The sequence below is a fragment of the Dipodomys spectabilis genome, unplaced genomic scaffold (assembly GCF_019054845.1).
Source record: "Dipodomys spectabilis isolate Male_0828 unplaced genomic scaffold, ASM1905484v1 ptg000081l, whole genome shotgun sequence".
NCBI lineage: Eukaryota > Metazoa > Chordata > Mammalia > Rodentia > Heteromyidae > Dipodomys > Dipodomys spectabilis.
In genome coordinates, this window is record NW_024870758.1 from 14,873,566 (window position 1) to 14,894,234 (window position 20,669).

At 42.0% G+C, this 20,669-nt stretch overlaps 1 protein-coding gene across 1 annotated transcript in view; it reads left to right on the top strand.

Moving 5' to 3' along the window:
- Kif5c (kinesin family member 5C) overlaps positions 1–9,580 on the top strand; it is a 156,368-nt gene extending 146,788 nt beyond the window's left edge. The window contains exon 26 of the mRNA XM_042683474.1: positions 9,136–9,580. The gene's annotated coding sequence lies outside the window, so the exon portion shown is untranslated. The remainder of the gene's footprint in view (positions 1–9,135) is intronic.
- The last annotated feature ends 11,089 nt before the right edge of the window (positions 9,581–20,669 follow it).

Here is a 20,669-nt window from a genome sequence, read left to right on the forward strand (position 1 = left end):
AGTTGTGTGGGGGGTGGGGAAAGAGAGAGAGAGAGAGAGAGAGAGAGAGAGAGAGAGAGAGAGAGCAGAGAGAGAGGAAGGGGGGGTATGTACTGGTACTTAACTCAGGGTCCTATCCCTTAGTGTTTTTGCTCAAGGCTAGTATTCTAGCACTTGAGCCAAAACTCAACTTCCAGCCTTTTACTGGCTACTTGGAGATAAAACTCTTATGGACTTTGCTGCCCTGGATAGCTTTGAACTTTGATCCTCAGATATCAGCCTACTGAGTAGCCACTGGCTACTCGGAGGTGAGCCACTGGCACCTAGCTTTACTCATGGTATTCTATTTTATCTAAAATTAAAACTTCCTTAATTCTATCCGTCTAGCTCTATCATTTATCCATCTAGTAGGTAGATACTTTTCTCCCACTGTCATTTGCCAGGATGATAGTGTGGTTGAAGGACTAACTCTGAACAGAGGATCTGGGTTGTTGTCAGATGCCAGGTCTTTCACTTTAATTAAATTACTTGACCTCAATCAGTTTTCTCACCTGTGAACTGGGGAGAAGCTTCTACACTGACATTGACATGAAGTTAACATGGGTTCTGCTTCTGACCCTGACAGCATATGCCAAGTGCTCATGAAAGTGTTAGATGCTAATATGGATGAGTGCAGAACTTGGCACCCAGTTGCTGGTTGATAAATGTTGAATTTGTTCTCCTTTATTAAAGAGGGAAAATTAATCTCTTTGCTACTTTATAACCACTTGACACTTCTGACACCAGATTCTGCAGTGGTTATAGCTGGGTGTCTGACCGTCTAGTTCAGTTCTGACACTGTCTACTTGGAGACAGATCAGCCTGCACAGCCTGTAGGAGAGTCCACCCTCTACTTCAGTTGCAAGTCTTAGATTGTGACCTGTGCTTCTGGATATAAATCAAAGATCCGACACATCTTTAGACTCAATGAAATTGTTAGAGCAGCCCACAGAAACTCAAGGGATTACTTTACTCATATGTACCCGATTGATTTTAACTAGAAATGATACAAATGAACTACAGATGAACACCAGACAAGGCCTATAGGATGTGTGTGGATCCTCTGTAGGAGAGTCTCCAAACCATGATCTTCAGAATCTCAGATTCCTGATTAGCCTGGCAGCGATGTGAAGGATGTGGGGGTAGAGATGGATGCCTGTTTACTATAAGGTGGGAAATACTGCAGCTGATTTCTAGGCTGAGCAGGAAGGGTGGAGGAAGAAATGTGGGTGCAGGGAAGAGACAGGTAAGGTGGGAAGGAAGGTTAAATGCATCTCATCTTATTGCTTCTCTTGTTGAGCAAGTAAACCTTGTTTATGAGCACAGAGGGCAGAGGATAGGAGGTGGGGCTGCCGGCGTGAGACCAGCAAAGGGGAAGTGAGCCTCTTGGACAGTGCCAAGTGAGTGCTTTTTGAGGCCTCATGCTTAGTTTTGTACAGACATCTGTCCAGCTCTCTTGTTCTGAGGACCATGTTCATCACTGGTTCCTGGCAATGCTTTTTCAAGCCATCCTGGGACTTGTCAAAACATAACCACCAGATGGCGCCAGGGGGGCATTGCTGAAATGTTGGCTTTAAAAACTTAGCAAGCAGAGAAGCCTCTTTCCTTTCCATTCCTTTCCTCTCCCCTCCTTTGTTTTTAGAATGTTATGCCTCAAACTTGAGTAGTGAAGAGGTACTTTTAGGCAATGAAGCTCACACAGTTCTGAATGGCATATATTTATATATGTATAAATTTTAAATAGCATACATTTTCTTCTTATACAACTAGGCAGTCAAACAATCTTTAAAACCACAGATTAAAAAATTAGAAATTAAAAACCACAGATTAAAAACATGCAGACTACTCAGCTTAATATAGTTTAGTAGCCAAGTGTGGTGGCATACACCTGTAATCCCAACTACTTGGGAGGCAACGACTGAGAATATTGTGCTTCAAGACCAGCCTGGGTAAAAAGTTAGTGAGACCCACCCCCCTCCACCCATCTCAATTGGGTGTGGTGACTTTTGCCCATAATTTCAGCTACAAAAGAGGTACAAGAAGGAGGATCATAGGTTGAGGTCAGCCCTGGAACAAAATAAGACAACCTGTCTGAAAAACAATGAAAGCAAAAAAAAGACCAAGAGTGTGGTTCAAGTGGTAGAGTGCCTGCCTCGAAATTGTAAAGCCCTGAGTTCAAACCCCAGTGCTGTCAAAAAGAAAATTACTGTAAGATAATCATGACATGACCCATTATTCTGTTTGGTGAAATGAAAGCACTGAAAAAATCCCAGCCTGCCTTCATTGAATCTTTCTTCAAGCCAAGACACAGCGTTTTCTACTGAATCCAGCTCTTTGCTCCATAGCTCAAAGATTATTAGCGTTGTGAAAAGTTGTGCCAACTCTGTCATCGCTATAGTGAGTGTGAAGCTGTGGGTGTGTGGAGGTATGCCTGGGCCCTGTGGTCACCTCGGTGAAATGCAATGTGAATGTGAATGGTTGAGATTTCTGTAGCAATGAACACACAGAATTTTGATATTTTGAGGACTGTACTTCTACCAACAACTCTGTGTTAAGCCTAGAAATGGTATGCTTTTTTGGCAAACTTTCAGAACACATTTGATTTTTTTTTTTTTAATCACAGTGACACAGCCAAGAAAACCCAAACAAACTCATTTGAGGCTTTTACAGTACACCTGAGAAAAGCAAAGCAGTGTTTTTCTGTTACCTGGGACAGTGCTCTTGTACCTCCTGGCAGAACCCCTGGTTAACAGAGCCATGGCCTGTGAAGGAGCCCAGGAGATCAGTTGTGTGCTCTCTTTCTCTGTGATCTCTCTCACATCTCCTGAGCTAGGGACTGACCTCAAAAGATGGCTGTCTTTCTAGATCTCACTCTAGAGTGTCTGTTGTGAATATATTTATTCATTGTTAATATGTGTAACACTTAACCTTTTAAATGGTAGGATGACAACCTAAGTAATGAAAATCTGTCAGCTTTCACCGCTATTTATTTGTGACATAATGGTCAGCTGTAACTGAGACCCTGAAATCCTGGATCCTTTGTTACCTGTGGATAAGCTCCATTGAGAGCTCCAGTAGAGCCACTAGACCCAATATCTGAAATGCACAAATCAATTTTGAGTCTCATAAGTCCCATCATAGGAAAATGCACTCGAGCAGTGAAACTCCAGGTGTACAGCGAAGATATTTATTATTTTCTAGCCTACCACTTACATCCCAGGTTTTCAATGGCCTGTCCACTTTGCCACATTCACTACCCACAGTTGAAGTTCTCAACTTCATGTCTACTTAGGCTTCTGCCTCTTCCATCTAAGAACTGAGAAAGTCCAACCTTTCTCTGAACCCCAGGCCGAAAGGAGCTTCCTCTCCCAGCATTTGGCTACTTACTGCAACAGCAAGGCCCTTTCTGTTTGGTTCTTCCTGTGTGTCATCTGTTTCCTTGTTTGCTTATCTGTTTTCTGTTTCTGAATCCTGCTTATCTTGCATTGGACTTTACTTTGACTTTTCTCCTGGTTTTGATACTCTACTAGTAAGTAAATGCCTTGTATGTACTTAAGTGCAGACTCTCTCCTCAGTAGATGTAAGTTCACATGCACACAGAGCTGGGCCAGGAGTGGTTCTCAGGTTTAGTCTCTGAAATAGTGAACCAAGGGTCTCACAGATGGCAGTGGCATGAGGGAGCCATTAGCCATGTGTGGTCCACTTATCAACCACCAGGCTATTCATCCTGCAACTAATGATTCGATCACCGGCTGGAGGTACACACAGGGAGGACTATGCCCAGGGCAGGGTAGCTGGGTGGGCTCAGGACCTGTAGTCCTGGCTCTCATGCCCCGAGTCAATCACTCCAGCTTTCTGCCTCTGTAACATGTGCTCACCACCTACCTTCCTACAGGGTGCCGTGAGGGTATGTCAGTCTACCAAAGGTTAGACTATGCAGGGCATAGAACGAGCACTCATAGAGATTCTGAGGTACTTGCATTACCCGATGCTGCCTCCTCATCCTGTGTTCCAAAGACAAGGGAGGAGCTACTTGGACCTAGTGCCTGTTAGTGGTGGACCTGACCAAGTACTTCATCTTCTGTGTAGCACATCTCAACTTTCTTGGTCTCACTCTCTTGAAAAGGATCCATGACATCAAATGACTTTAGTATTTATGGGTTATACTTACTCATATGTATTGTGTAAATTAAGATAAAAATAAATATTGTCAGGTTAATTTAAAATAATTATAAAACCCATAGTTGATGCCATAAATGCCATTGTGTGTGTGTGTGTATGTGTGTGTGTGTGTGTGTGTGTGTGTGTGTGCGTGCGTGCGCACGCGCGCAGACTTGTATGCATGTACATATACTTGCTGGTCCTGGGGCTTGAACTTTTTTGCTCAAGGTTAGTGTTCTACCACTTGAGCTATAGCTCATCTGCTTTTTGGTGGTTAGTTGGAGATGAGTCTCATTGACTTTCCTGCTTGGGCTGGCTTTGAACTGTGATCCTCGTATCTCAGCCTCCTAGATTGCAGGCTTGAGCCACTGGCAATTTCTTCCTCTTCCTCCTCCTCTTCCTCCTTTCCTCTGTTCTTCTTCCTCCTCCTCTTCTTCCTCATCTTCTTCTTCCTCCTCCTCCTCTTCTTCCTCTTCCTAATGAAAAATAACTATTAAGAGAAAGGCTTAGCCCAATTACACCATTTTACATTTTTGTTTTGCTTCTTTGATGTTTGGCTCAGTAGTTGACAGCTGCATTGATTCTCCTGTCTGTTTCTACACTTTGTACCTGAAGAAAAGTGGCCTTGTCAGACTGGAGATTTCAGCCTCTGAACACAAAGAAGGCAGTGGCATAGAAAAATCAGTAATCCTCAACTTGATAGGCTTGTCTTCTGGGTGAGAGAAGAGAAAAAAATGTCCCAGAATACCTGGTGAAAATTAGTCTCTCGCAAATATTGACTAATCTTGTAGTTTTGTTTATGAGAACAAACCTGCAAAAATACAGATGAATTGCAAGTTCAGAGAAAGAGGGCAGAGGTAGCTGCAGGCAGGCACCGTAATGGGCATTTAGGGCTTTGCAGCTCGTACCTGGAGTACACAGGGAAACGAATGCAGCTCCCACTCTTGCCTTGTTCTTTCACACTTCTCAGTTTCCTGTTTCTCAGAGTGGTAGATTGTAGGCAGTTCCTCTAGGACACATTGTACCAAAGCTTCAGAAAGATGAATCCACTCCCATGCTGCCAGTGTTAAGTAAAGCACATTGGTAATTCTTGTAATGTGGGATTGAACTATAAAAAGACACAAGAAAATATAAATCTGTGTACCATTTGGATTAAGCTTAAATCTACTGCAAGCAATTGCAAAAGCCAAACTTGGAGGATTGGAATCTCTAAATACTTCTTGTGAAAACCCTTTATATATAATTCCCTTCTTTCTGCAGCCTTCCCCACCCCTGCTAAAGAAAGGTGATATACATATATACATATATATATATATATATATACATATATATATATATTTCCTTCTAAATCTGGTCACACGTTGCCACTCTGAATTATCATCCCCAGGTTGGCACAGTCTCAAAGCTGGTCCACTAACGGGTCACTTGGCCCAGTCCCCTGCCATTAGATGCATTTTGATTTTTTTGAACAATCTAAGAGAGCGTCAACAAAATAAAGTGCTAAATAGTCAGAGATTTCCAGTCTTTCTGGACTGGACGCTGTCAGCTGTGGTTTCTCTAAACCACTTGCCTTTAAATTTTAAATTTTATATCCATCTCACGTTTGAGTTTCTCTGAGAGGATGAGCATCCAGGGAACAAGGAGGATGGATGGGAACTTCAAGGTCAATTCATTTTTCCTGGGCCTGTTGGAGACTCAAGGCAGGGAAGCCCATGACAATTTTTAACTCCAAATGAACAGGATCCTCCTTGTCTTTGGAAAGAAAAGACCGTGTATCAGGGAGTTCCTCTACTTCCCCTTCCATCCCCTGGTCACCATCTCAGTTCTGTCCCATTGTCCCTGAGATGATTATACTCAGAAGACTAGGCCTTCATGGCCCCCACTTCTTTCAGACTGTTGGCCCAGACATGCCCCATCTTGGACATGGGGGAGGAAGAGGGAGATTTAAGCAAAAGCCTTCTGTGGCAATTGTGTCACTTCATGGTCTGCTGGAGTTATTGAGGCTGCACTGTGGAGTTTGAGTATCTAATGCTTGCTGTGTCAACACAGGTTGGCTGCAGCCCTTGGATCAGGCTGTAATTCCACAATGTAAAGTATGTGCCCAGCACCTCCCTGCCTGCAGGCGCACAGGAAGACCATCCCCACTGCCTGAGGTTGGGGTGAGGTGCTGAAAGAAAGGAAATGGAATTTCAGTACTGGTATTCCAAAAAGTGTAACTGTTCACAACTACTACTGCGCTTCTGGGGTTTCTATTTCCCGACTAAAGAGAAGCAGAATGGCCAATGTTAAATGTGCCCTTCCCAGGTGTAGCACCTGTGGGCTTGTTAAAGAACCTGCATACAGGCAGCTGTGCAGTTGTGGGGGATGATACAGTTAGAGGAAAAGAGTGTGGTGACTAAGTTCCTCAATTATTTATTGTTTGTGTCAGGAGGAGTTGGTATTCTTAACAAGAATGTGTGGTTTTCTCCTTCTACTCAATTTCTGCTCTATATTTCTCTCCTCTCTGTTTCCAATTACTTTTCTCTAGTCTACTTTTATAACCCCTTTCCATACCCTGAATTTTTTTATTTATATATAACTTACATCCCATTTATTTATAAAAAAAAATATGTGAGTTTGCTCACAATATTGTAAGATATAAATCATGAGTGTGAGGAGAAAATTAAAACAGGCCAGGAAAGTATTACAGCCGGAATGTGAGACGTTTGCTGCAACTGAGCATTGATTGAGATAGAGTTCTTCTGGAGCAAAAGCAGGATGTCAGGTTATAGAGTTTTTATTTTTACTTATTTATTTATTTTGGGTCCAGTTATAGAGCCTGAACTCTGAGCCTGGGCGCTGTCCCTCAGCTCTTCAGCTCAAGGCTAGCGCTCTACCACTTGAGCCACAGCGCCACTTCTAGCTTTTTTCTTTTTGCTTATGTGGTGCTGAGGAATCGAACCAGGGTGTCATGCATGCAAGGCAAGCGAGTTTTTATTTTTTATTTTACTTTATTTCATTTTATTTTTGGTTGGCTGTGGGGCTTGAACTCAGGGCCTTGGCACTATCCTTTGGCTTTTTTGCTCAAGGCAAGTGCTCTACCACTTTGAGCCACAGCTCCACTTCTAGTTTTCTAGTTAGTTAGAGATAAGAATCTCATGGACTTTCCTGTCTGGGCTAGCTTTGAACCACCATCATCAGATCTCAACTTACAAAGTAGCTAGGATTATAGGCATGAGCTGCCAGCACCTTGACTTATAGATTTTTTTTATTTGTTTGTTTTAACAAAGAAGAACAGCTGGACTTTTCTGAGTGTCTGTCATTATACCATCATTTAGTTTATTGAGAATAAAGCTCTATTCTCTTCACCCCCAGAGGACATGGCTTTTCAGGAAACCCAAAGGCCAGATCACAGACAGAGCCATGCTCCAGCTGCTGGATGGATGTTGAACCTTTCAGTATCTTATTGGAGTTGGTCCAGAGCCTGAGAGGAACCACTTAGGAACTGGTCTATCCTCTCATTTTGGAGCCCTGTCCAGGGCCAGAGGAACCTCTGCTAGGTAGTGGAGTGGAACTATCACGTTCACTGAAGTAGCCCAGACTCTGAAAGACAAGTATTGAATATTTTTCCTCACATGAGAAAACTAGACCCTTAAAAGGTAAAAAGGAAAAAAAAAAATGTCACGAGTATAGAAGGGAGGCTGTTTGGGTAGGGGCCGGGGTGGTGAAGGGAGAGTGATTGGTGAAGAATATGATCAAAGTTCATTCTTTATACACATGTATGAAAATAGAACAGTGAGCCTCATTAAAACAAGAGCAGAAGAGCATAAGAAAGTATAGTAGGGCTGAATATGATCAATATGTCTTAGGGGAGATGATCAATGTGCCTTATAGGATATATGGTGCTGTTGCATTGAAACCCTTTTGTGCAATTAATATATTCTAATAAAAATATAAAGGGAGGTGTTGTACTGGGGAATTCCATTACTCTGGAAGGGGTGAAATGATCCTTTTGGAACTAGAACCTCTTCTCATAGAGAGCTCCAGTCCATGCCTGACTCACCTGGTGATGTCAAATGTTGGTAAATGAGCCATTTTGTTTGATGGTCTCCTTAGGGAAAAGGAGTTGCCTTGTGATACTGACTTTTGAAAGAGAATGTTGAAATTGTGTCAGCACAGAATACTTAAAACCAGAAGTTGGAGGCTGTGTTAGCTACCTAATAGCCATGTAAAATCTTTCTGTATATAATACTAGTTGCATATTGAAATGATAATATTTGAAGCTATCAGATTACATAAAATGTTATTAAAATTAATTTTGCTTGTTTTTAATTTTGTGTGTGTGTGCTAGAACTAAGGTTTAAACTCCGGACCTTAGCTTTTTTTTTTTTTTTGGTCAGTTGTGGGGTTTTGTCGGTTGTGGGACCAGGCGCCGTCCCTGAGCTTTCTTGCCCAAGGCTAGCACTCTACCACTTTGAGCCACAGCTCCAAGTCTGGTTTTGGGGTAGTTAATTGGAGATAAGAGTCTCATGGACTTTCCTGCTCAGGCTGGCCTCCAACTATGATTGTCAGATCTCGCTTCTTGAATAGCTTAAGATTACAGGCATGAGCCACCAGTACCCAGCTCTTGCTTACCTTTTTTTTTTTTTCCTTCTCAAGGCTGGTGTTCCACTGCTTGAGACATAGCTCCACCTTCTTCTTCTTTTTTTTTTTTTTGCTGGAGATGAGATTCTTTAATTGGAGATGAGATTCTTAGGGATCTTTCTGTCCAGGCTGGTCTTGAACTGAGATGCTCACTCATATTTAAGCTTTCTGAGTAGCTAGGCATCCAGATGTTAGCCACCAGTGCCCAGCTCTGCCACCAGTGCTCACATGTATTTGTATTTTAAACACCTTGAATTTCAAAAAGCAATCCTTTGCAGTAAATTTCTGCTGAGTCCTCTAACTCCTGTCTCCTCTCTGGTTCTCTTTCAACAGATCTGACTCTACGTAGCATGTCAAGGACTACATTAATCACTACTTCCTTTACTTCCCTCCCACCCCCCCCCCCCACCCCCAATGGTTTCCATTTCTTTTCCATTTGCTTACTCCAGCCATCTGCAGTACACCGGTTTCAGGTGTTTTGAGCTATGTAGAATTTCTGTGTGTACAGATGTGTACTTGGACTTTTCTCTTTCTGAGAAACTGGAAGATGGTTAGTGAAGACCCACTTACTACTATTACCACTGACTCAGCCTCCAGGGCATTGGGTGGTCTCTGGGGGGGTCCCTGGAGCTTGCTCTCTCTGCAGTACACAGTCCCATCGGAGTGCCCTGATGTGCCATTCCCTAGGAGGGAACAACCAAGTGCCGGAGGCCGGTGGCCATCCTCTGCCTCCACTGTCTGGTTTCCTGTAAAATAAACACATTACTTTATATTTTTAGGGAACAAAAAAGTGCTGCTATAGGGTTCAAAATTTTCATTCTGAACACTTTTCCGAAAACAAATTACCCCAGAGGAGCATTTTGAATATCCTGGTTACATCTTGGAATCTGTGATATACACCTTTTAGTATGGCACCTGTTAACAATGCAAAGCAAATTTCTTCAAGGCAGAAAAACAATCCAACAGTAGCAATGCCGAATTTGTTCATTCAAACACAACTATGTAAATGTGAAAAGTCATGAGATTCACCTCTGAGCTACCTGCTACTGAACCTGCAGCAACTAGTCTCTGCTGGCCCTGTTGATTTGAACATCATACCTTCGAGAGTGTTGAAAACTACTGCAAGTTGGATGAGTGGAGATTGGCTGCCCTCCTCCTCGCTTCTTCCCCGATCCTTCCAGAACCTGCATTGGGGATGGCCTCACCATCTTATGCTTGAACAGGTACTGCTAAAACAAAACAAAACAACAAAATATTCAGCATCATTCCAATAGTTGAAAAAGAAAGCTCTTGGGGAAAGTAATTAACAAAATCTGCCTGTCTGTGAATAAGTTGCCATGACATTGTTATTTTAAGTCATCATTTTAGGCTATGTATTTGGATTCTCTCTTTGGCACCAACTAAGATTTGTGTTCTACGCACAATTAGAAGAAATCAGTATAAATGAACTCTTTTTTTTTCTTCCCCCCCTTTTTCTTTCTTATCTATTACTTTATTCAAATACATGGCTCTAAAGCAGACTCCCTTAACTTCCAGTTGTGCATATTAAAAGGATCAATCTCCATGTAGTAAGCTTTGAGGGAAACTGACAGAGCTTCAAGTAAGCTGATCATGTCTGCTGCTATTGTTTTGAAAAAATTGGGAGTAAATCTGTTGACAACACAGCTAACTGCAGTGATATTTCCCATCCTTCATCGTATGTGCCCAAGCAGTGTAAGCTGACACTGTCTCCTGTGGCCGTCCCACTAGAATGATGTGTGTGCTAGGAGAGACTTTGGGCTTTCTTGTGGCCATATGAGGATGGATCAGTGTGTGTGTGTGTGTGTGTGTGTTTGTGTGTGTGTGTGTGTGTGTGTGTGTGTGTGTGTGTCCCTGCGTGTATATGTCCACGTGTGAAGTGCATTGGCTTCTAAAGTTTTTTGGGGTATTTTTTGGTGGTGTTGTTGTTTGTTTTTGCCAGTACCGGGGCTTGAGTTCAGGGCCTGGGTGTTATCCTTAGCTTTTACACTCAAGGCTAACACTCTACCACTTGAGCCACAGCTCTACTTCTGGCTTTTTGCTGGTTAATTGGAGGTAAAAATTTCACAGACTTACGCGCTTGGGCTGGCTTCAAACTGCAATCCACAGACCTCAGTATCTGGTAGCTAGGATTACAGGCATGAGCCACTGGTTCCCAGCCTCAAATTCTTATTGTATAAAATTTTCCTAACAAAGCAATGCTGTTTTGACCTAATTTATTTGTTAAATGTTGCACTTTGTGTTTTGTTTGGTGGGGGAAGAAGAAAGGAAAGGGAAGTAGTTATTTCATTACAATAATGATTTTGCACTCACTCAAAAATTTTTATTTTATTTTATTTTGTTGCCAGTGTCTATCCAACATAACAGCTCAACTCCTATTTGGAGTCTGATAGAAGGGTCCTTGTAGGACAGGTATCACAAACCTTATCAGGTAATAACAGATGCCACAAATTATACACTTGTGTTCATATGTGTGCTTCTGACTGTGGAAGGTGAAACACAAGTCTTTGAGAGGATTGCCAGCTAAATCATCATCATCCATACTACATACTGTTGTCCACTGGGCAACTGTATTACTTGAAAATTGAACAAGAGACTGATTTTCTTAGCTTTCGTGAATATCTATCAAAAGATGGATTATTTTAGATTCTTTCCAAACTAATTTTTCCCTGGGTGCCCTTTTTCTACTTCTGAAGATCACTTGGCCCTTTCATGTTTCAAAAGGAAACATTCATTTGTAGTTCCATATTACTTGATCTCTACAAGGGCCTTACAAAATTCACTTGACTTTTATTCACAGAGAAAGTTAGCTTTGATGTCCTTTAAAGATAATTCGGCTAGTTGCTGATCAGCCAGTCAGTTCACCTAGCTTCAATCTTTATAGGATCTCTGATCTAGTTTTCCTCCACTGTGATTAAAAGGTAGGCACCTCATTGGATTGCATTATGTAGTTATTCAAGTGGACACCTAAATTTCACTTTGTATAATGAGCCAGTTGTTCTATCAGGACCTATTATGTTTAGGTTTAGGCATGTTTTAGGCATTTTACAAAATGGTACACCTATGCAATTTTTTTATTTTTTAGACACGACTGCTTCCTATATTGTAAATGTAAAGCCTCATTTCTGAACCTCCAAGTATATGATTATGTTCTTTTGGTTGTATACTGCTTTTACTAGTGTGTATGTATGTAATTTTTTTCTCTTCTGAACAATTTTCTATTTCATGCTACTTCTGGGAAGTTTACTCTTTGGTGCTGTCAGAGAATAATTGGATGATTTGTGCAAATAATCTCTCCCTGCAGGATGATGTGTTGCTAATTTAAGAGAATACTGTTTGAGATGCAAGATTTACGGTTAGAACTTGAAATACATTAATGCCAGCTGAGTTTTTGGTCAATTACTTAAAGAATTCTGTATGCAAATTATCTTTTCTTCAAATGCTGTACAGTTTGCTTTTATTGAATGTCAGGTAGTAGAGACAGAACAATAAGAGTAGTTAAGATTTTAAAGGAAATAGTATCATATGATTAACAAAATATGAATTTGTAGAAATATGGGGATAAATAAAAAAATGTTTGTCTAAAATATAGTATCTAGTGACTTTTTGAAGCCCTTGAGTTCACATAAGCAAGTGAGACTCTAAGACAAGAATCATGCCTCAGCAGGATCCAAGGGGAACTTACCAGTTCCACCTTCCTGGAGGAATAACCAAACATAAATAAATGCTTGTAATGATCTTCTCTTGAAGTGCTCAGTTCAGCAGGGCTGGCGCCATTGGGACTCTTAACTAGAAGACATATTGGAAAGTTCTTCATTGGCAGAATGTATGGGATGGTTTTTCTTCATTATCTCACCATTGTGTCATCACAATTATCTCGAATAAGCTAAAGATTCTACCCTACTATAAAACAACTTCAGTTAACACTAACAATTTAGACATTTTTAAAATTAAAAAAGGTATTAAATACCTTCAAGCAATTGCTGAAGGAGTCACCAAACCATGAAGTTGGCTTACTTACAATGAGTCTATCAGTTTTAAAGACTTTCCACGGTGTGCAGCCATGGGGGTGGGGAGGGTGGGGAAAAGGCATCCTGTAGCATTACGTGTGTCTTGTTTGTAAAGTGTGATGTGTACTGCAGATGTGTGTTCTCTGGGCTTTATGTATCTGTACAGTAGTTTTCATTTTTAAAAAGTTGTGCACAAACTTGTTCCTGTGGTCTGAGGGGGAGAATGGAGAACCGGTGCAGTACGAGAGTACGTGTCTCAAAGGATCTGGAAGTTACCTTCCCCTAGCCCGTGGAAAGTTTTGGTTATCTCTTGGATTCTAAGATGAAGATTTATGGTACTCTGGCAGATTGCATGTTGTATAATTTGAAAAATATTAAAAATGGATAATAAAATTGAATTAAACTTTGGCTGGTCTGTGTTTCCTTATTTGGTCATCCTTCAGGGCCTTTCTTACTCAGGTTGTTAAAGTGGTAGGTGTAAAGGAGCCACACTCTGCCCTGAAAGGATTGCATTTCAACAAGCAGCCACTCTGATGTGCAGCAGGAACAAAGTCAACTTCACTGTTTGCTTTTTTTTTTTTTTTAACTTTGCTTGAATATCTGCTCAATGTTGTTCTTTTCATTGAGTCACTCAAAAAAAAAAATACCTGTTTGTCCTACAACTCTGAACAGATAGCTGCAGATTTTTAAAAAAGTGTCTTATTAGCTCTGTGTGTGTGTGTGTGTGTGTGTGTGTGTGTGTGTGTGTGTGTGTTGCTCATGACCAAATCCAGGACTTTGTGAATGCTAGAGAAAAATTCAATCACTGGGTGATGCCTTCTGCATCCATAACTCAAGCCTATAATCACAGCTACTTCAATGCTGAGAACGTGAGATAGAAGAATTTCTGTTCAAGGTCAGTCAGGACAAAGCATTCAAGAGACCTTGTCTCAATAAAAAGTTGGTTGAAGCAGTGCACATCTGTCACCTGTCATCCCAGCAACACAAGAATCATAAATAGAAGGATCACGATTTAGGCTAGCCTGGGCAAAAAGTAGGACCTGCTCAAAAAATAATGTGAACCAAAAGGGCTGGGAAGCATGACTGAAGGGTAGAGCACCTGCCCAGCAAGAACAAGGCCCTGAGTATTGCAGTCAATAAGTAAAGGAAGGAAAAAGGAAACGGATCCAGAGAAGAAGCTCAATAGATTACTCTATGAGCTAATTTCCTGAATTTCTGCCTGAGAAAACAATTCTTCTAATGGAAGACTAGAGAGCATTGGCATCCTTTTGCTAACCAATTGGAGCCCTGTATGTGCTGAAAGTGTGTTGGCATTTTGAGGGAATGATTGGGCTGTTGGTATTCCTATTTCACTTCTTAGTATAAGGCTACAGATCTGAGACCCATTAGAAGATGGAGACCCTGGAGTTAAAACGTTTGGAAATAAATGGCAGGACAGTGTGTGTGTGTGTGTGTGTGTGTGTGTGTGTGTGTGTGTGTGTTAACTTATTAGATTTCTTTAAAAGACTTACTTTGGGTCACTGAAATCTCATTACCATTCATGGAATTGTGTATGTAAAGATCCTTGTTCTTATTTTTGCTTGTTTGTTTGTTTGTTTGTTTGTTAGGTCTGGTGTGGTTAATGGTAAGAGCCAGCCAGTAAGCCTCTGTATTTTAATCAATTAAATTATTCTCCAAAAACTCAGGAGAACTTGTTAAAGGTAAGCTCCAGTATTCCAATGTGGGTAGGTGAATTCTCAGACTGACAACCTGTTTAAGGTGGGAAAGCAGTCCTCTGAAAGAACAAGATTACAAAGCAAAATTTGAGGTAGATGGGCAGTGACCCCCTACAGATCCCAGCATGCATCAGCCAGCAATGCAGTATGGCTGCTCTGATAAGTTCCTAAGTGTCTTTGTGAAGGTTTCCTGCCTTAAGCTCTGCACTGTTCTGGGGCTTTGCTTGGAAGCGCAAAGCTGGAGTGTCTGAGGGACAAAATGGAACTAAAGCAGTGATCTGCAAAGGCAATTACCAGTGATGTGTGTGGCAGCTTACATCTAGCATTTGTGACAGGTTATATCTTGCGATTTGTCTTATGTACCTGATTCTGATTGTGCAGAAGCAGGAGGCTTCTCTCCTGACACATCAGATGAAAATGTGGGATCATTTGACAGAAAGCCTACTGAGCCATGGGATTTTTTACTTTCCCTTTGGCATTTGGTGGTTATTTATCCAATCTGCAAAGAAAACACCAATTTCTCTGTGGTTAGTTGGATTCAAAATGGTTGATGTTTAAAAAAAAAGCAAAAAACTTACAGGTCACCCTCACGGCAGGTCTTTCTTATTGCAGCACCCCGGATGACAAAGCTTGAATTCTCCATTGGCTCTGCTCCCCCTGTGCAGCAAAAGAAGGTTCTGCTGACTCAGGTCTCCTTCTAGCACTTGCCAAACTTTAACCCTGACCCATGACTAGATTGCAAATAGTTCTCATAGGGCATAGCTCCTCCCAAAGATTTACCCACCACAAAATCTGTTTCCTTCAGGATATGTATATGAAATTAGAGAAATTGACTAACTTGTTCTAGATGACATGAAACGGCGTCAGGAGCTTGAAGTGCTCAGGAAGGACAGAAAGCAGTCAATTCCAGAGACTATTCTGGCTGTGAGCCAGACACTGTTTTAAGTGCTTTACATACATTAATCCATCTAATCCTTCTAATAACCCCATGAGCTAGACACCATTGTCTCCCCATTGCAGGCAAGGAAAGGGCACAGAGAGGTTAAGTAGTTTGCCCAAGGTCTCACAGCTAGCAAGAGGAGAAGCAAGGATTTAAATCCCCATAGTCTTATTCTGAGGTTTTGGTTCTCAACTACTGGTAACACTGCCTCAAAACAGTGACATGGATGTGTGTGTGTGTGTGTGTGTGTGTGTGTGTGTGTCGATAAATCTATAATGATAACAAGCAACCAATCTCTAAAAAGTAAACAATTTATGAAAAAGTTAGTGATGGGAGCTGGTGGCTCACACCTGTAATCTTAGTGACTCAGGAGGCTACGATTTTAGGATCACAGCTCTTTCAGTCAGCTGGGGAAGAAACATTTGTGAGAAGACTTATTTGCATTTAGCCATCAAAAAGCCACAAGTAGAGCTGTGACTTACGTGGTAGAATGCCAGCCTTGAGCAAGATTGTGAGGCCCTGAAATCCTGCATTAAAAAAAGGATTTATTCAAAACTTTATACTTCTGCAACTATTTGTAGGATTTGAAGGCCTCATTGTTTTAAATGGGGAGTGAGTCAAAATAACCACGGAGATGCCTGCCGCAGGTGGTGGGGTTCCTGGTCTGAACTTCCTGTTCTAAAGGAAGGCTGCATTTCAACCGTGCCCTTACCCATGTCAGACCCTGGCTCCGACATGACACAGCACACTATTAGTGCCACAGTCACTGTGAGTTTGACAACTTCTGATCCATGTTGAGTTCTTTCTCTTTGGGACATCACCTATTTCTGCACTTGCACATCTGTAGCGGATCTCTTCCTCGGGTTCTTTTCCAAGTACTTATCAGCACTGCCCATCTCATCAGGCTCTTGGAGAAAGTATGGATGGCACTGGAGGGGCATCCTTACATCCACAAGGATATCTGAAAACCATCACAGCCCCCACTGAAGACAGATGACCTGTCATGATGATTAATTGGATCTCATTTTAGAGCTTTATGTTTTAGAAAGAGTAAACATGCCAATCATACCACGCATGCATATGCAAGCCCAAGTACAGAACAGGGTAGAAACAGAAGTGGGATTTCCTTCCTAGCTCCCTTTATTCAAGACTCCATTACCTGTGCCTCTCCTGTCTTGGGATATTTCTGATGCTGTGTTCTGGAAAGTCCAGACTGGTGGCAGATGTCCAGCAAACAGAATGCTAACTATTTCAGCCAGTGCCATAGTAGCTGCCTGCCTACACCCCTGGCCTCCAACTCATACCTCCAGTGTCCTTGCTGTCTTCTAGTGCCCCCTTCTGGTGTGGCAATGCAACAGCAAAATTCTCCTGAACTTTGGGCTATCTGGCAATGACATTGCAGATATAGTCTCTAATGGGAATAAAGATGGACTAGGATTGAATCTGACTGAACTACCCATCCATCAGCTAGAAACATGGTCAACATGTTTTAACTATTCGGAAAATCAAGCACCTTATCTTTCACACTTATATTATTGAGATTTAGCTCATTGTCCTCTATTCTTAATAGTGTGTTGTAGGGATTAAATGAGAAATTGCGAGAAAGCATTTGGCCCAAATATAAGGGAGTGTAAAAAAAAAAAAACTTTCCTAGAAAAGGTATTTCCCATCTATTGCCTTCTATCTTATCACCAACAAACAGAAGAAGAGAGAGAGGCATTAGGAATCATCTACTTTTTAGCTCTTTATTTAGAAACCTTCCTTTTTCTCACTCTTAGTCAGCTGGGGATAGTATAACAAAAGTATCACAGACCAAGCCAAGTGCTGGTGGCTCAAGCCTGTAATCCTAGTTACTCAGAGGCTTAAAATCTGAGGATCATGGTTTGGTGCCAGCCCAGGCAGAATAGTCTGTGAGACTCATCTCCAGTTAACTACCCAAAAACCAGAAGTGGAGCTGTGGCTTAAAGTAGTAGAGTGCTAGCCTTGAGCAGAAAAGTTCAAGGATAGTGCCCAGGTCCTGAGTTCAAGCCCTGTGACTACCTGTCCCCCACAAAAAACATATCACAAACCAGGTGCCTTATAAATAATGTGCTTATTTTTCACAGTTCTGGCAGCCCAAAGCCTGAGCTTAGGATCACAATTTGAGGGGCCTCCTCCATGTTGCAGACCCTGATTTCTGATAATGTACTCACACAGCTGAAGAGAAGAGAGCTCTCTTGGCTTTTTTTAAGGGCACTGATCCATTCTTGAAAAGATCCTCCTCATAACTTGCTCTTCAACTGCCCACTCATAATGTTGTCACATCGGGACCAGGGTTTCAGCCTATGAGCTGAGGTGTAGGATACATGCAATTCACACATGCAATTCATTGTTCTCACTTCTCTCTCTCTTCTTTTAGGGGCCAAACCACTCTTAGGCTATTGTGATGAGTCAGCACATATCAGTCACTGTGAAGAAGCTCAGGGAAAAGGGTTTCAGGCCAGTTTCTGTATTGTGCCTTGTGGCTTTTCACTCTGGAGGCTCGTTAGGACCCAAAGTTCTGACCCCAAATCATGATTCAAGTTCATGTCGTTTCCCACATATAAGAACAGAAACCCAGTAATTATAGTTAATGCTGAGAAATGAAATCCCAGCAGGATCTTTGCAGGAGCTAAGCAAGTTCCCTAAAGGGAGATTAAAAGACTCTTAGGAGTCATTTAGCCAAGCTGTATACAAAAGCACTCAACTTCTATTGGTATCTGAAAACAGGATCTTTTCTGTAGCAAGCCCAAGTATCTGAGAACTCCTTTCTGTATCAGACCTCACTGCCCAATTCAGTCCTCTCCTCAGCAAAAGAAAAATATTGGGCTGGAAAGGTGGCTCAGTGGCAGAATGCTTGCCTTGCATGCATGAGGCCCTGGGTTCAATTCCTCAGCACCACATAAGCAGAAAAAGCCAGAAGTGGCGCTGTGGCTCAAGTGGTAGAGCGCTAGCCTTGAGCTGAAGAGCTGAGGGACAGCGCCCAGGCCCATAGTTCAGTTCCCACAACCGACCAAAAAGAAAAATATGATCATGGCCTCTGCTTTTTATGTATTGACTCCGTTCAGGTGGCAAACCCATAAGGAACCACCAATCTCAGGAGGTGAAGTAACTTGTCCAAGTTCACATTGTTATGTTGACTGGAAAGCTTGGATTCCTTCTGTTACTGCCCCATTCTCTACTTGTCATTCACAAATCTATCAAGTTTTATCAAATGCATTTCACAGTTTTCCTTATGAGTTATAAATCAACAGTGCCTTTCAAATGGACTTTCAGTTGACTGTATTGATAGAACAGAATACATGCAGCATATGAGAAAACATCTGGTAGATAATAGAAGCGTTGAATAGAAAAGGGACATTAAGATTGAGAATCAGCTGGTTCTACCCAGCGAGGTCAGATGAGTTCCTCATAGCATTCATGCTGCCAGCAGATAATCCCTGCCCAGAACATTCCCCTCAATCTGTCCCTCTAGCCCGTGGCACAAAAAGATCAGAGCTGTAGTGGCAAAACAGGATTAATGATACTGCAGCCCTTTCTAACATAGTTTGATTAACCATTGCTATTTGTTATGTGGAAATGTTTTGCTATTGTCATTTGTTGAGTTTATACTACGTGCCAGTGGCCCTGTGCACTTCAAGTCTTTTTTCCCCACCAGTCCTGAGGCTCGAAATTAGGCCCTGAGCCCAATCCCTTGAATTTAGGGCCTGAATGCTGTCTCAGTATATTTGCTCAACCATAGCTCTACTTCTGGCTTTTTGATAGTGAATTAGAGATAAGAGTCTCACAGACTTACTGCAATCTTCAGATCTCAGCCTTGAGCAACACAACAACATGAAGCAGCTGCTCTGACCACAGGGCCTCACTCATGGATCTGTGCCAGTGCTACAGTTGCAGGCATGAGCCACCAGCACGTGGCATCACTTTGGGATTCTGAGACTGGAGTTTCAGAAGATCCCATTCTTCCCTTATGAACCAAATGCCTCTAGCACATTACCTAATCACATAAAGCACCTAGTATCTTACTTGATGTCCAGTCATAGTGCTACATGTGCTTTCTGGAATCTTTTACAAGGAAAAGATGAGAAGTATTATTATTCTCAGTATACAAATGAAGAAAGCTAGGTAGCCCAATGCTACAGAGCTGGGAAGTGGTAAAAATGGCTTCAAAGCCCATGTTCTTAGCTACAGGGCTGAACTTTCCTGGGGCTGCCTCATTGCCAAGGAGGACAGCAGGGAGAGAGCTCCAGTCTTACTTACTTCACTCGCAGATCCAAGTCACCTCACACCGGAGGAGCAGAATTCTGCGTGCAATGAACTGAAGCCTTCTGCCACAGTGTTAGCAATCATGCATTCTTTCACCTATTATCTGAATATCTGCCTTATACTCAGCAGAACTGGGTAGAGGTGGTGACAGGAAAAGATAGACTCATTTCCTTCAACACAAATTAGAAACAAGTGAACAGCACTTTCTAAAACTATTTAGTACATTTGGTGGCTGTGGAGGGGATACTTTGAACCTGGTGGTCAGAAAAGGCTTCTGTGAATAAGAGCAGCATCTGTGGAAAGATCTGGAGAATGATATCAACAGAAGGGACAGCAAGCATAAAAGAAGGATTGCTAGAATTTTGAGTTTTCACAAAGAATTTTCTCTACTTGAGTATTGAAAATAATCCCTTACTTACCTACAAATGAGAAGTATGTTTATGTTGCCTTTGAAAGTGAGAAGTAAATTGAAGCTGGCCTCTGGTGGCTCACGCCTGTAATCCTAGCTACTCAGCAGGCTGAGATCTGGGCATCATGGTTTGAAGCCAGCCCAGGCAGGAAAGGTATTTTCAATTAACCACCAAAAAGCCAGAGTGGAGTTGTGGCTCAAGAAGAATGAAAACGCTAAGGGACAATGCCCAGGTCCTGAGTTCAAGCCCCAATACTTGAATTAGAGATAAGAGTCTCACAGATTTACCTGTCCAACCTGGCTTTGAACTGCAGTCTTCAGATCTCACATGCTCATGTGTACACACATGCATGTGCACGTGCACGCACAAGCACGCACGCACACACACACACACACACACACACACACACACATATACACAAAGATGATATAACACCAAGGGCTGATGATTTAGCTCAGTGGTGGAGTGCTTACCTATTACCTAGCATGTG